The sequence below is a fragment of the Epinephelus fuscoguttatus genome, linkage group LG14, assembly GCF_011397635.1.
Source record: "Epinephelus fuscoguttatus linkage group LG14, E.fuscoguttatus.final_Chr_v1".
NCBI lineage: Eukaryota > Metazoa > Chordata > Actinopteri > Perciformes > Serranidae > Epinephelus > Epinephelus fuscoguttatus.
This window is the reverse complement of record NC_064765.1, coordinates 28,523,430-28,536,073: the sequence shown is the minus strand read 5'-3', so window position 1 is coordinate 28,536,073 and position 12,644 is coordinate 28,523,430.

The window sequence follows — 12,644 nt, the reverse complement described above, 5'->3', positions numbered from 1 at the left end:
CATATCGCCGCTCTTTTGCATTGAGTGCAAATATGGTGTAAGAGTCTACAGCAGGGGTCGTCGATCCCTGTGATATGAAGTGCCTTTTTTAGATTTCCTTGTTAGTCGGTGCAATGCTGAAGCTGAACACTTTCGTTTGTGTGTGTGTGTCCTTCCCTTTCTATAATTCTGTGTAGTCTCTAAATTCTGAGGTTTTTGCGGGTCAGTGAACGTAGCACTGGCAGAACTCTTCTTGAGTTCTTTTTATCCTCAGCATCAGCTTGTGTAGTTTGAGTGGCGGGGCAGATAATTGATCAGCCAATCCAATAACAGTCAATCAGATCAATGGATGAGAGGAGCGGCTGTCTGTGAGTGAAAGCAAACTTTTAGACCCCACGCAATGAACAGCTTAATTTCACTTTCACTGCACCTTGAGTTCTGCTGCTTTGTCTGTGACCAGAGTACATTTGCAATGACATAACTGAATGGTAGGCTATATAAATTTCAACAGAGCCCCAGGTGAACAGCTCCAAAACTAGACAGTTAATAAGTCAGCGTGGCGGCAGAAGATGTTATCATGGTCAGCAACAAGAAAAAAAAAAAGCATGTGTGGAAAACCCTGTACCTAAACACTTCAAAAAACTCTTGCATACTTATTGGTCATGTACCATTAGTTACGCTACCACTTGCCAATAGCGGCACGCAAGGTTACTGCTCCCTGGTCTACAGTCATGCTAGCGCTCCATGTGGCTATACTTAGGTACAGCAGTGTTTAATGGATTGCAGATTGCCACCAGCTGAAACTTCCCTCCATTAGAATTCCTTCAGTGTTCCTCAGCAGGTTTTTACTCTCCAAATTATCTGCAGAGGTCTCTTCCTCTCCAAAACAAAAGGACCAGGGGTCTCATTTATGAAAAAAATGCGTAGGATCCATTCTTAAAATGTATATATGGACAGAAGCCAAAAATGGCGTGCACCAAAAATATTCAACAGTCTCTACAATCAGGCTTCCACCTCACCATCTGCATCGCCAATATCCCGTTTCCAAAATGTTTGTAAGCATGGGTAAAAGTTTCTCCCATCATGTCTTTTTATATGTATCACAGCTTTTGCGTGGGAAGTTGCGTGTGCCTCTTTCAGGCGTCGTTTTGTGCGTATGTAATGTTAATAAATGAGACCTCTGGTGATTAAAATCGGTTAAAGCAGTTTGATGTTACAAATTAGTTTGGCATGTCGCAGAGAGGCCGCCAGCCCAGCACCTGCTGATATGTGCTCACCTGTTTTCTCTAACAACTTAAGGTGCAGACATTCAGGAGGTTTTTACTGGAAACTGGATCATCTGCAGAGGTCCTGGTGGTTTAAACCAGTAAGAAAAGAAGAGTTGTGTTTTTCTGATGATCTTGTCATGGAGGGGGTTTCAACTACGGTGGCAGATGCAAAAATACAATCGGCCCTATCTAGAGGCTGTTTGGTTTGTCTGTTCTAGGCTACTGTGCAACATGGCAATCTCTGTAGACAAGGACCTGCTCCTTATGTAGCTACAGCTCATTCTTAGGTGACAAAAAACACAACAACTCTTTTTTTCAGCTGATTATACACCAAAGAAAACATACTTTTTGTATTATCATACTCCATTTCTGCCAGTATGTCCCCCTAAATCCTGCACACTGGGTCTTTAAATGTATCAGCATGCAAACATGCTAAAATGCTGATGTTTGGCAGGTGTTCACTCTGCTCAATCTGTTCAGAAGCATATTGTGAAACATTGGTCTGATGATGATGCTAGGTGTGAGGTGAAGGGATGACGAAGTTCACTAGGATTCAGTCTCTCCTGACTTTAAATAGCTGTACATTTCACAGCAATCCATCTTATAATTGTTGAGATATTTCAGTCAGACTCTCGACCAGCCGACACTGCGATCCCTGGGGCCCCGCTGTTAGCGCAGCTAAAAACATGAAAATTGTTGCCATTTTCAGTTCAGTCTAAGTCAAAGAGAAATGCTGAAGAGAAATCATGCCCTGAGTCTGTTTATTTGGCATGAGGCAACTGATTTGACAGCACTCTTGCACATGTGCCAACACACACTCAGAGTCAGTGCCATCGCTTGAGTGGAATTAATGGTTTGATTTCCTGTCTGCTTGGACAAATCAAAATAAATACTTCTTTGTGAACAACAGATGTTTGATGCATACAGAAAAAGAACAGTACATTTGTTGACTATCATTGTTAATTTGACTGCGCTGTCTACTGGGGACACTAATTATCTTACTCCTCTCTTATGTTTGACCTTCACTGTCAGCGTTTTATGCTAAAATCTACAACAAAGTTTTGTTTGCAGGGCAGTAACCCCTTTTAGGTTTTCTGAAGTGCTTTTTCTGCAGTTTCTTTCATGCAGCATTCTCACACCAGCAGCCCCACAGTGCAGCTATCCATCATCTTTTATGCCTGAACACAGCCCGCAGCAGTGTATTTTGTCTTTTCATAGAAGGGAAGCACACATTATTGGAGGTCATGACAAAAAAAGTTTGCATAGGGGGAATCTCATATTCCCCATAAAAGTGGGTGTCCACTACAGAAAGCTCTCTGAAAGCAAACCTTATCTATCGTTTGCTTCTGCAGCCTCATCGCTGCTTCCATGAGGATTCTTTATTCAAAAAATCCTATATTAATAACCTCATTATTAATAATGCCCGAGGGAACGGCTGACTCTGTGTGGGGTTTGTTTATTTCCCCGACAAACTTCTCTGGCTGGAGAAAAGTTCTCCAGCAGTATTGAAGAGTGAAATTTGAGCCTGCCAAAGTTTATTTAGTCTTGTCTGAGAGTTGGTATCCCCCTCACTCAGTCTTAATAAGTATCTCAGCCGCTGTCACTCTTTCTTACTCTCTGTAACAAGCTATTAAGTGATACCTGCTGGATAGCGTGATAATGTGTCAGAATGCAATAAAATTCTCCTCTGGATGGCGAGAAAATGCAATCACATCGCCACATTATTACATTAACTGTCATTTAAGGTATTTCTTCATAATGGTGTAATCATAATGGATGTAATTCCAAACCTATTCACATCTGGCGTCATGAATAAATAATATTGCAGTATTTTTAATTCGTCTCAGTGAATATGTTTACTAATGGAAAAATCAGTGGTGGAAGACATAGTTAGATAGTTTACTTTTAGTAATAATACCACAATGTAAAAATACTGTGACAAGTAAAGCATTCAAAGCTTTACTTAAAGCTGTAATCGTCAATATTTTTATGTTAACAATATGTTAAAGGAGAGTTATCACCCAACTCTGCCGTTCCCCTCAGCTCCTCAGAGTGTTTTAGCCATAGACTGTATTAAAATAATGGATGTAGTCACCATGGTGTCACAAAGTTTGTGGACTCCCGTTTTGAAGTTTCAAATTACTTTTTGGCCATCGCCATCTTGGATTTCTGAAGCCAGAAATGACCAAATTTGGACAAGATGGTGGACCTGTAGAAGAGTGAGGAGCAGATCTGACTCATAGCCTGTGGTGACACCTTCCGGACAGCCTGTTACTTACCCCCAATTTCCGCATACTCTGTCTGCGCCGTGCTGCGCAGCGCCGTGGATCTGGAGCAACCAACAGCGCGCACCCTCGCCTACTGGATGCATTTCTGGAGCGCCGCACCATATAGCGGAGCCGCAAGCTCACGTGGGAACTGCAAAATCACGCCATAAAAAGCAATTGATAGAGTGTGAGCCAGACCAAAACAATAGTTCGTTCAGAAGGAGAAAGAGAGAAAACAAGTTTAACTTGAGATTGCCTTGCTGTTCACATCAACATTACTTCATGAATTTCAAAAAATCGAGAGTTTACAATCCGTAGTCTTTGCATTGTGTTGTATTTTGAAATTTACCGGATGCTGTGTGCGTTCCGTTTCCGGTTTGGTGCGCTCTGAGCTACGTGGCTTGACGTGCAATGGAAGCGCAGTCACTGGAAAATAGACCTGGCACGTATCTCCGATGAAGCAGAGCGCCGTGGGGCTTCTGGGACTCTCCAGAGACACTGCGCGGCACGTACTGTGGAAATGAAGCTATTCATTAGAATGGGAGCGTATCTGCTACGCAGTGCGCTGCGCTGTGCGGTGTAGACGGAGTATGTGGAAATTGGGGGTTACACCCACTGTGCCCTCATGCATATCTTTAAGCTTCAATAAAATGTAAAGTGGTAGGTTATATAAGAAGTCATCCCCTGTACAGTTTTCATTACTGGGGAAATTAGCTATAGAGACCAAATCTGCTTTTTGTAGCAGGCTGTAAACCTGTTTATTTCTTCTGCTAAGTTGGCCATTTTACCACGAAGTGTATGGGGATTGACTAAGGGCTCTTAGAGCCAGCCTCAAGTGGCCATTCAAGGAACTGCAGTTTATGGCATTTTCACATTAGCTTCATTTTTCAGGCCCCGGAGGTTGCCGATTGGTTTTAGCAACTTTCAGGTTATTGTTATGGTTTTACGGTGCATAACTTTAATGTTTTCGTTCAGTCTAACTATTCTGTTCAACCCTGTTTCTGGCAGCAACAAGCAGCTGTTTTCAGGGTCAACGCTCCGATAAACCCTCTGTATGCTACCTGCTCAGCACCAAACAGCAGACCAAAACATTCTCACTCCAACCCGGTTGCAAATCAACGTTTGGTCATGGACTGTCCATGTCGACATATGATGTGAAAGCTACATTTGGTGTGTTGGCTGGTGACGTTCTGGGATGCCATATCAACTTCAGCCTGTTACATGCATTGTTTTCAAAATACACTTCTGTTTTCACAGGAAATGTACTGTTGACATCCTATTTCTTTCAAAATAACTGTACTTAGTTGGTACAACACTGCAGTTTGACTTTTTGTCTCCTTCAACAATAAACACACGTGGTTATGTTTAGGCAACACACGCACGTGGTTGGGTTTAAGCAACAAAAGCACATTTTTTGGTGTAGGAAAATAGAACAGGGTTTAGCTTTACAACCTTTACAATCCAACAACCACTGAAAATAACTGGTTATTGGCAACATAACTATATTACAGCTAGTCAAGTTGAAGCTCGTTTTAACGACCAAATATCCTGTTAGGTTCTTGTATCTATGGTAATGGATCAGATTCTGTAAACGTATTGCATGTTTTGTATGTAAAGCCTTAGTCTGCAAAGTAACTTGGAACTATTAGCTGTCAGATAACTGCAGTGAGGTAGTATAAAGGAATAAAAAGCAAGTACCTCAGAGTTTCCACAGTATAACTCAGGCATCACTCACTTAATATCACAACCACTGTGAGGCACTTTATTACCCACTGGTTTATGTCCATTGAAAGGGGTGTTTTTTTAATTTATTTTTTTTATCTATTTCCTTTAGTTATATAAAATCTGGTGAGTTTTCAGAATCAGGGGAAGAGATTCATACTAGTGACTGATAGACTTCCCCTCCACGATTCACCTCCATTACGCCTGAGATCCCTCTCCCTGCAGGGAGACGTTCAGTCGTCAAATATCCAATCATTGTGTGCCTGGTGTTGCATCAACACCTCTCCACCTCAATTGATTCTTCTTTCACCACCTCCACCTTCTCATTCTCTTCAACTAAAAGTATGTTCAAGCTCAAGGACTACTGCAATATTTTTGACCCTTTGTTCACCTCGTATGTGATGAGAGATTTGGCACTGAAATCACCTCTGCCTGCTGTCGATAGCTCTGTCCTGTGAGCATGTCAATGCTGGCTGCAGACTATGAACTAGCAACTTGTAAAGCTCTTATCTCCATTAAACTAAAACATAAATCTCCCTGTCAAATAGTCTTATCAACAAACACACATTTCGATAAATTAAAGTCTGTTTGGGTACAAGGTTTTACCCTTTATCTTTTTTCCGTTTTGCAGTTTCACACCTGCCAACCCAACCTATAAATATTTGGCTAATACATCATTCACTTGACAGCTGATCTGACGAAAGGTAAGCTTACAAATATTTGTGTTTACTGAATTTGCCCAGAAAAGGATAAAGTGTAGTTATTGCCATGTAGTTTGGGAGTGAAAACTGGAATGTTAAGCTGTCAAAACTCTTTGAGTGACAGTAAAAAGAGCATTTGGACACCATCTTCATTTCTTATTTCATGTGTTTCCTTTTGGAACAGATTGTAAGAGGTCACACAGGTTGACGTTCAGCAGCAAATCAGTGAGATGTGAGTTTTGTGAGAATTTGAGACAAAGGATTGTTTAACAATCTGTGAGACTTTAATTGAGCTGAATAAGATTAAAATGTGTGTTATGGCAACAAGGTTAGAAAATCCAGCTGCAGTGGGCAGCTGTTTCCAGAAAAAAAAATCCTCTGTGCTCGACTTGCCCAGCACCAAACAGCAGTGCTAGTTAGCAACTAGTTGGTGAACAAATGGAGCAAGAGCCAGCAGTTTGTGGAGACAAACAGCAGGGTGGATATTTACCTTAATTTATCCATCAGAAGAAATACGTTTCTAAATGACCACAGCCCAGTTGCCAGAACAATAGGCATTGTACATTTCTGACATGGAAGTATCCTGGGTGCGTTGGTTGTTGACGTTCTGGGACGCCATGTCAAGTTCTGTATGTTACATGCCTTGTCTTCTTTCAAAATACACTTTCGTTTTCACCGAAAATTTACTGTTTGCATACTGCCTCTTTCAAAATAAATGCACCACATCGATCCAACAACGAGAATTGACGTTTGCTTCCCTAGGCAACAAAAGCACATGGTTGGGTTTATGAAAAAAGAACAAGGTTTGGCTTTGCAATCTTATGGGACAATAACACTGCTCTCCTGGGTGAAAGTCCTTGCTTGTTGGACTCATCCACAACCCCTCCCGCCCACCCCACTCAGACTTTTGCCGCCTTAACTTTTGTTGTTGTCCTGCCACGTTTCCTCCTGACACTGGAAAGGACCATTAGAATATAACGGCGACTGGCCGCGTGTCTTGCCAATGTTAAAGGACCCCTTTTTTCGTCGATGTCAGATGCCGCAGCTCACTGCTCAAGCACCAGATTTTGATGACTTCGGAGTGAGACTGGGTTGCTGTTTGTGAGTCATAACAAAGGTTATTAACATGTTAATGTGTGTTCAGCTTGTTCCAGGGCTCTAAAATGGCACAAAAAAACTCTTCATGTAGCTTTAATATCTTTTTCATTTATCTAGGAAAACATGATCTAACATCTAAATAGTATTGCAATTTTAATTTCTACTGTACTTGTGATTTCTACGTGATGCTACTTTATGCTTTTAAAAGGAAAACATTGTACCTTTAACATCTGTACATATTCACAACTCTTCAAATAAAGATTTTGTTCATACTTCTCAATTTTGACTCAAAGTTAACTTTTAACTTACAGGTACCTCTTATGAAAATAACTTTGTGTCATATTAGCTGTAACTGTCACTATAGTCCGAAAGGAGTATATGAGACAGATAATCTGTGAAAAAAAATCATGTCCCTCCTTCCCTACTGCTGCTTCTATGGCATCCTCTAGTGTCAGACAGCGGCATAGCAGCAACAACCAATCAGAGCCAAGGAGTCTCAGTCACGTTAATATGTTTCTTCATTTGAGATGAGAAATAGGCAACGCAGTAACAGAATCTTAATTTTATATTTGATCAGCGCTGCCGAGTTTGACGGTCTGACCACACTTTACCAGCAGTGATTGACATGCCTGACAGCTGCGTTAAAGACTCCTCAGCTCTGGTTGGTTGTTTTCATTCACATGCAGTGCGGCCATTAGAAATGCTCCAAGGGTAGATAGAGTAGGCAGAGAGAATGACTTTTTTATTCTATTTTTTTTCTTTTTTTTTTTAAAGATTATCTGTCCCATTTATTGCTGTGTGAATATAATGACAGTTTCACTTTCGATAAAAGTTACCAACTGCAGTTTTGAGGTACAGTTCAAATTAAGGAGTTCTGAAATATATTTTCTGTGTGATATTGCTACTTTTACTTAACTAAAGAATTTCATTTCCTCCACTAATGATGTGTATAAAAATGTGTCACAGTGTGCACTGCCTGCCAGCCTATCACCTGTCTACACACCTCCCGCTCCTGCCAGTCCACCACACCCACCTCATCAAGCTAACTCCACTCACCTGTGAATCATTACTTTCTGTCACTATAAATACTGCAGCTTCACTAACTCTGCTTGACAGATTCTTCTTTGTCATACCTATGCAAGACTTTCCAGCATATGTTCCTGGACCGCTTCCTTGTTGCCAACCTTGCCTGCCTTTGACTCTCCTGTTTCGCCTGCTCCCCGGTAAACCAGTCAGCCCTCCGTTCTCAACCAAGAGCTCTGCCTCCGCCTTCCTGGTTTCTGTTTGCCTGTTTCCTGTAGCTGCGTGGAGAGACTGCCAGTCAGCTCTATGTTCTGCTGCTTGTGATTTCTTGTGCTGTGAATTACCTGCGCCAAAGGATTCCTCGCCGGTTCCGACCAACCTGCAGCCAGCTCCTAACAGGTGTGTTCTCCTGGTGTCTGATCCTCTGTGTGTCTGATATAGTCTCCTGTCTGCTTCCTGATGGCACCACTGCACACTTTTGATCTGTTTGCTGTTTGTGTGCATTCGGCGGACACTAGTGACTCAGCCACTCTCTGCTTTAGTTTTTCGCCAAAGTGTTGGACTGAACCTGTGTCTTGGAAGGCCTCGAACCAAGAAACTGGCTCCCACTGTTGTTTTACCTGCCTGCTCATTCTGTGATCGATAAGCAGTGTATTGATGGCCATTACAAACTGTCTTACCTGCTTTTGGTGCTATTGGGTTCAAACCACATTCAGTACAGAAATGAAAATAATTTTTAGGTTTCACTGTTTGCCACTATCTAAAAGGGACTGTCATATTGGCGACGGATTACACAAATGTGCCAGCTGATTTGCAGGTTTTCAGTCAATATCTGCCTGATGTAGCCGCCCACCCCTCATCAGCTAACACTTCTGGCTGAAACACCATTGACAGAGACACGTCTGCAGAATCACAAGCTGAAATATGAAATATGAGTACTATCCAAGGCTTTATTTGAAAAGAAAAGTAATGAAATGTATTGACTCATGTCTGAGCTGTACCTCAAACAACCAACAGTGAGCTCAGTATAATGTAGCTCTGTGTGACATCTGAAGCGCGGCATGATGCATCTCAGCAGCTCACCTCAGCTCACCCCTTTGTAAAACATTGTGTAAATGTCACTCAGTAAATAGAGCAGTGGAAGTGTGTGTAACCTTGAACCACTTCGCTCTGTGGCTCCCGTCCCCAGCGCGGCTGCATCCGCCTCCGTGTCACCCAGCTGGTTGGGATGATGAATGGGACTAAATCATTGCATCCAACTGTAGCAGGTATGTGTGGTAAACTTGTTTGCAAAACTCATGCATAAAAATTTCCTCTGTAATTGAGGAGGGAGATTTTCTTTCTCAACAACAACAAGCATTATGAATATTTTATGGTACACTTTCAAGTCGTAAATGGTCCAGGAAATAAGCTCCATCCAGAAATTGTATTAACTGAAATGATATTTTCTCAGGCCTATCTGCCAGGTAAGCACTCATCCTCTCGTTATATCTATTTTGTTCGCCTTTACCAGCGGGGAAATTGGACAGAGACCAGCAACGATTCAGATTTATTCTGGTGTTTTCACATATTTCCCAAAGAGGAAAATGAGCAGGAAAATGAATTTGGACCAATGTGCTTGTTGTGTGCTCAGGTGACAGGAGACAAATTTATACCGTGGACTCTCTTTTATATTTTCCCTGTCATTTTCCTCTCTTCTATTTCTCTCCTTTGTGTTATTATTGATAATCAGGCTTTGTTTATCTGAAGTCCAGTGAATGCAGTATAGAGCACATATTTGATCAAAATAGACCAGAATCTGACTCAGTGACATCTGTATTTACCATGACATATAGTATGCATACAAAATGTATAATTTCTAGGAAAACAGCCTATGAAATTTGCAGTGTTGTCTTGATACCGCGGAGCAACAACTACATTTCCCACACAGTTTATCGCAGGTGATAATCCAACTGGGCACACACAGTACCTGTTCTCCTTTGTTATTCCACTTGATTCCCCTTTGTATGCTCAGTCAATTTGGGTAGTCTGTCATGGAAGACCTATTTTACTGTGTTGTCCTGCTGTTTTCATGCTTTGTAATCCTCTCAGAAAGATGCTTGAGATCCTGAAAGCCTGTTGTTGACCATGCATGCAGTAATAAGCATATCACTGGGGTGCATACAAATGTTCACTCCAAAAATACAGCATTTAGCAAACTTAATGGTGTGATTTTCGAGAGCACTCATGTGACAAATTTCCTGCAATGTCTACAAAGTTTTATATAAAAAAAGATGGGGATATAAATTTTGAGATCAAACTGGATAACAGCTTTGGAACTTCCTGGCTAGTGTAGTATCAACCCACCAGCAGCAGTCAGATGTACCAATCCCCTGAGACAGCAGCAGAGGGTAAGAGAGTGTCTCTCAGACAGATATGCAGTTTGGGTCAGAATAAAGCTGCCTGTACTTCCTCTGTCCGGCAAGCATACCCTCCGGCCATATCTGAAATCCCTCTGGACTAACTGTGCAATCTGCTGACAAACACAAAGGATAAGTTAGAAAACAGGACACAACTTGAACTCCAAAGGTGGAATTAATGGTCTGCAGAGACTCAGTGTGGAACGCTTACTGCATTTCAGTTGTATCATTGACGTCAATGACACATAATTGCATTTCTTCAAAATTGGCCCCCTGACAAGCTTATTCTTGACCAGCTACTATACTCTGAATTACACACACGAGGCAAAAAAAAAAAAATCTTATCCAAGTAGTTACTGGTGCAGTCAGCCATTTCCCCTGGAGAACCACTCTATGCTTAATCTACTTATTTTTACCACAGTTTGGTCTATAACGATATTGCGTGGCAAGTTTTCTTCAGACGGCAGACTTTGGCACCGTGAACCTGTGCCTCCCGTGACCTGTAAAAGTAGCGTTGTGACATAAGCCTCAGTTTCTGTTGTTGGCGAACTGTTACAAGCTGATGAATTCGCTGGTCAAGGCTAGGCAAAATGTTAGTACAGGTGAGATGACAGACAGATGGATGGTTTGTCTCTAACAAAATACTTTCTGTAAACGCAAGAACGGATTAATGCTTAATATACATCTGCAGCCAGAGCGCATTACGCTGTCAATAGGCTTTATGTGTGGGGAATACTAGGATGTGTTATCCAAATAAGGGTATGTACGTCACATATAGCAGATGGATGTGATTTCCCGTCGATGAGATAAACGCAACTGTTCTCACAGTCCGTGCCAGCGCAGTGAGGGAGAAACGCACAGACTGCTTCGTGTTGGAAGTGTTGTGGTTGGAATAACTGGCGGTCGGACTACTGGGTATGAAATCCGATGGTCGTAATAATGGCATTAAAATGGTCGGATTAATGGGCGGTCACATTATGGGACTAAAGCGATAAAACTCACTGTAGACCTGCATGGTTGGATTAGCGGGTAGTCGGAGTTATGGGTAGTTGGACCTATGGGAGGTTGCACTAACGCCTGTTCTTTGGGGATGCTGAGTGCTGAGGCAGGTCCTCCCAGTCAGACTCAAAATCTAACTTGTACCGAATTCTACCCGCTTCCAGAGCTGCTGAGTGTTTTAACACAATAAACCATGTATAATGAACAGATTAGCTATTTACATTAGCAACAATACTTCAAAAATACTGTGTTGCAGAAACATGATTAAAAGTTTAAACACACATTACGTAAGTCCTATGATCGACTGAAAGTACATTTACTGTATAGAAAGTTGAAGAAATATGAACTAGCTTACCAGATGAATCAAAGAGAAGAGCCAATGCTTCACTTGCGGTCAGCTTAGCCCTCTTTTTCTTGGGGGCTGCCAGCTTGTATTTAGTGTCAAAAATGCCTAAGTCAAATCAATGACTTAGGCAGATAGTGATTATGGAATGTTTCAAGCACTGTGATTGGCTGTGGATATAGCCAGTGAGGCACAGTGACTCAGCAGCCTTAGGAGAGTAGAGTTAGGCAGATATCTCAATTTGGCCAAAATATGACTTAGGCAATTATGCTATGAGGCTAACGAAATGTGTGCCGTAGTAGATAATCCCTATTGTTCATGGTGACCTCAGTTACTATCTTCTTTGAAAGAAATTCCTCCTTACTTCTAGCAACTACAAGCAAAGGACGACATCAGCAGGTGTACTTGGCAAATAGCCAGTCAAACTGCAGCGGGCATCAGGCAATAAGCCACACTTGACATCAAATTTGTGCCATCCAATTCCACTGTCAAAGGCTTCAGGCATGCAGATTGTTGTTTTCCCACACTCCAGGCACATGACGTTGCCACCACGGGGCTCTCCCCACATAAAGGACCCTCCAGCCATGTTCATTTACAACACTGTTAGTAAAGGAACAGTTTCCCAGCATGCCATGAGAGAAATGTGTTTAAGGCTATAAGCCAAAGGAAACTGTGTTTAAATATGTTCTAAATCATTCATGTGACCTATTACGCAGTGATTAATGTTCATGCTTTTCACAATGGTTGTAATGGGTTATGTTGTGGTAAGACATATTGCACCATGAGTTAAGTTGTGCACACAGTTAGTGACCTCCTGCCTGTGCAGATGTCTGAAAATTAAGAAG